Source organism: Pinus tabuliformis, chromosome 1_1 (genome assembly GCF_031772625.1).
Source record: "Pinus tabuliformis cultivar Carrire ecotype Pingquan chromosome 1_1, CPIR1, whole genome shotgun sequence".
In the NCBI taxonomy this organism is placed as follows: Eukaryota; Viridiplantae; Streptophyta; class Pinopsida; order Pinales; family Pinaceae; genus Pinus; species Pinus tabuliformis.
Window position 1 is genome coordinate 863,642,249 of NC_142297.1, and position 4,959 is coordinate 863,647,207.

The window sequence follows — 4,959 nt, forward strand, 5'->3', positions numbered from 1 at the left end:
TCAAATCCTGGCAGGATCAAAACAAAGACACAAAGCTAGACTAGTACATCGCAATGCATCTGCCAATTTCCCCTGTGTTTCCCCTACATTTCCATTCCCAAATATCTCCCTCTTCCCCCAGCAAGAATCAAACCAGTTTGACATTGTAAAGGAGGCAGAGAGCCAAGATGCATACTCGTTTCCACTCTAAGGTTGTTGTCATTGTTTTCGTCGCCTTCCTTGTCTGTTATACCAACTCCTTACTCGACAAAGCAAATTACAATTCTTATGCACCTATCTTACCTTAATTACTATGCATCTCACCTCACCCTTGCCATCTCTACCACCTTTCCCACCACCCTTGCATGTACTCATGCCAAGGGCCACCACACCCATTGATTTGAGCATGAGAGGGGTGGTGGGACGTACCTCCCCTTTACTCATAATTACTGTTTGCAGGCACTACCATCCTCCGACACGCACCCCGATCGGGGTAAGGGTCATTTTTATTTTAAAATATAAAGAAAGAATTCAATTTTTTTTACTTTTAATAAATGATATATATATATATATATATATATATATATATATATCTATATATATATATATATATATATATATATATATATATATATATATATATATATATATAATTTAAACATTTTTTCTTTCATTGCTTTCATATTGAAATAATTAATCTCTAAATAATTTAATTTAATTAAAATATATAATGTTATAATATAAAGTTAGAAGGATCAAATATCTTAACTTGTAAACTTGAAAAAAGATTTGCATCTCAAAATAATTGGTTCCATTGTAAATTTCTATTTAAGATTAATGTGTGTCAACTAGTGTGTATGTGTGTGTGCTAACTGAGGTTATCTCAGTTAGCTGAGTAGAATCTAATTTCCCTCATTTAAATTCAAATGTTTAGAATGTGTATGTGTCTGTACACCATGTGTCAACTACATCTTTTTGAGCAATGCTCAAATAAAATGAAATTGTAATAAGTCTCTCTCTCTCTCTCTCTCTCTCTCTCTCTCTCGCTATATATATATATACACACACACACATATAATATGATATTGAGATGTTTGATCCCTTCTATGCTCAACTTTACACTAACATATGTTCCTTTAAAAATAAATATAAATATTATTTAAATATAAAACAAAAAATAATAAACATATTTGGTTAGACTTAGAGGGAGATACACACACCTTCAGTTTAAAAAATAAGAAAATAAGAAAATTATTTCCTAAATAATAAAAAAAATGCATGCTATAATGAAAACAAAATTGAATGTACATATATAATTAGTTTTAATTAAATACATTGTAGAAGATCAATAATCCCCCACTCATTATGTTTGTTTGGTTAGTTGTTGAGGTTACAACCAAATACTACCATAAATAAACTATTTCGATGTCCCATTAACATTTTTTATAAAATTTAAATTATATATATATATATATATATATATATATATATATATATATATATATATATATATATATATATATATATATATATATATATATATATATATTTCTTGCTTTGGAGAAAATGTATAATTTTTATTTTTCATATAATTATTTAAATACAAAACTGCAAAAGTATCCATAAGATAAAATTTATTTTAATATCAATTTTAAATAAAAGGAAAAGAAAGTATTTGATAAAAGAACTCAATATTAATCATGATTAAGTATTTTAACATTAAAAAAAAATTAATTATTTATAGATCTATGTTCAATAATTTATTTTAATATCAACTTACTATATATAGAAAATTATACAAATGTGTGTTTTGAAACTATAAATAATTATTTTGATGTCTAAAACAATGAGTAATTGAAAAAAATCTATTACTTAACAAGAATAGTAAGATACCCCGGATGCGGGTGCTACCTTGCCAGCTCAAGGAGAGCCACGTGCCCAGCACGGGCTGCCACGTGAAGGCTGGAGGGCTTTAATGCCTCTCGCCGCCAACACTCCAAGCCGAGGATTGCAGAGTTATTGCCTTAATGAAGGCGCTGGACGTGATGGAAGGGACGCAGAGCGCATTCAATGCGATCGAGCTGCAGAAGAATGTTGATGGGTTTAAGACGGAGGGAATGTTGGCATGCGGAGCTCAGTTCGATGTGGAACTTGTCCAGATCTCTGAGCAAAGTTGTGTTATTGCTGTTGATTGCCTGGGCGAGGTTTGCCCCTTGCGGGTTACTTCCGGTTCTTGCTTGTGTTCAATTGTGCTCTGGTGCGAGCCAATTTGGAGGGGAAAATTCCACGGGGAGGAGCGCGGAGGTAGCATGCCCTCATCCACTGTGGAGAAATTCAAGGAAGCTGAAGACAGCATGGTGTGAGAGAGGATGCCCAGTAGGAGAGGAAGGACCTCAGGGCGTGCAAATTCCCCCCGCACACTTGCTTCAGACACTCACCACCACTGTTGCTGTTGTTATTTCTATCGAAGAGTGGGAGCTTCCCCTGTTCAAGCTAGTCAGTTTATGGAGGCTGGTGGCTCCAGTGATGGTGCGCCTAGACTCCCTGCGTTCGGATCAGTTATCTTCACCCTGGGTGGCTCCAGGGACAATGCCGGCATTAATGCCCACATCTCAGTGCTATTCACCAAGATCCCTGGGGAGAGTGAAGATGGAGTGCAGCAGCTCCCTGCTGAGGAAATTCAAGAGGATGTCTAAGGGAAATGGCCAATGGGGGAGTCTTCAAGTGCAGGGGGCAATTCACTACAGGCGCCTCAGCAAGCACCTTCCCGAGCTCACGAACCTGAACCGCCTACCCCAGCGCATAATCCCATGGCGATGTGGGAGGGATACCCAGAAGGACAAGGTTGGGCGACAATTGTGGAAGAAGAACCAGAGGAGTAACCCCCAGCGACACTCCCTCGTCTTTTCCGGCTGGCTCTGGGATCGCGGTTGGCTTCTGATACACTCCTCTTGTCTTATGTCTTATGTATTCGGTTATATCTCAGGTCGATACTTGTTTCTTTCTCCGTTTTGGGTCATGGCCACGGCCATTATAGTTTTTGTCTCAGGTCGATACATGTTTCTTTCTCTGTTTTGGGTCATGGCCACGGCCATTATAGTCTGTCTGTCTGAGGTAATGAACAATGCTTGTATGGACTTCTGGGTCATGTGTCATTTGAAGGTTGCCCCTGCGTGGGCTTTGTCAGTACTATATGGGAGCATTAGTCTTTCTGTTTTGAGTCTGTTAGAAATGCCCACAGAGCCACTGTTGGACCTGGGCAGCCAGTCCTCCTGATTGTAAGTTTTTCATGTACATATTAATATATAAGTAGATAGTGTTGCTGAGAAAAAAAAAACAAGAATAGTAAGATAAATATGTGTAGTCCATTTACTTTTTAATTTTATATGCAACATTAAAAAAAAATTATAATAAATTCAATATAAGTTATAAATAAAATATTCCAATATATAAGATTAAATAATACAGATGTTCATTTAAAATATCTATTAATAAAAAAAACATTTAAAATGGGCATTCTAATGCATAACTAGTTAAATAAAATGTGATGTATGCAGCATATATGGTTAAAATATTTCAAATCATCTTATTATTTTATATTTTGGTCACTTTTAAAGTTATATTTTAAGGTCAATTTTATGTAAAATCCAACAAATATTTGTTGGAACTACAAGTTTAATTTGTGCACTATACACAATCCAAGTAAGTAAAAAAATTAAATTTACGTGTAAGTTTAATTAAGTAGTTTAATTTGTGCATCTAACACATTTACGTGTTAAAAAATGAAATTTCAATTATATATATCTCGGCAACGGATATCTCGGCTCTTGTTACGATGAAGAACGTAGCGAAATGCGATACTTAGTGTGAATTGCAGAATCCCGTGAATCATATATATATATATATATATATATATATATATATATATATATATATATATATATATATATATAGTGACATCATTGGTAACGTTGCATAAAAATGTATAGGATTAGAAAAAATCTACACAATTTACCCACAGGTAACTTTCCAAATTCCTATCAGATTCCTTATTAACCATTAGATAGAATTGTCATCATTGCACATAGTAATTTTAGTAAAGGAATAATAATATACATAACAATTAACAACCACTATTGTAGCATATTAACATAAACTTTATGATGTAACCTTGCATCATTTTCATGATTCTTTTAACTTGATTAGCTAGTCACATACTTGATAATATAAATGACACGTCATGCAAGGAACCAACATCATAAGAATGGCACAATAATAAAAGGCATCATTGAACATCGATATACCCTAGAAACCCTACAGGGTGAAAACGAGTAAATGTTTAATTTTATTATCAAACGCTAGTGAGGGTATTCATCCCCCACTCAATTATTATAGGAGAGTTCATCCCTTGACCATTTTATAAAATAATATAAATAAATATCATCTAAAATTCAAAGTAACTACCTATAAGCTATTACAATCATCACAATATTATTTACCCACAAATCCTCAATATTTAAATCTGTGTCGCCTGGTTGTTCCTATCGGTGGACCATCCCATAGATCACACTCTCCAATATGCGTAGACCATTATTTATTTACCTTCCACAATGTTAAAAATAATATATCCTTTGCATAAGTCACCATCTTCCCTTGCCATTGTTGTCATCAACAAACTTTATCATCATAGTTAAATAAAGTATTAATCAACCAATAATCATTTTTTATTAGGGATGCCTCGTTATCTATTCATGTGTATACAAAATATCATGACATGCCTTATTTAACAACATTGCAGACTCATTAATAGAAGTACACACACACACACACACACACATATCTTATTAAGCCCAAATTCTCGGTTAGATTCTTTGATGACACAATTGTAGACAAGCCACATGGAGACTCAGAATTGAATAACTTCCTCAACCACCTTAACAACATTTCAAAGGACTCTAAATTTATTATGGATACAAAGAA

The 4,959-nt window shown here is 34.0% G+C and overlaps 1 pseudogene; it reads left to right on the top strand.

The window, feature by feature from the left end:
- Positions 1-3,779: 3,779 nt before the first annotated feature.
- Positions 3,780-3,923, top strand: LOC149217010 (5.8S ribosomal RNA; annotated as a pseudogene).
- The last annotated feature ends 1,036 nt before the right edge of the window (positions 3,924-4,959 follow it).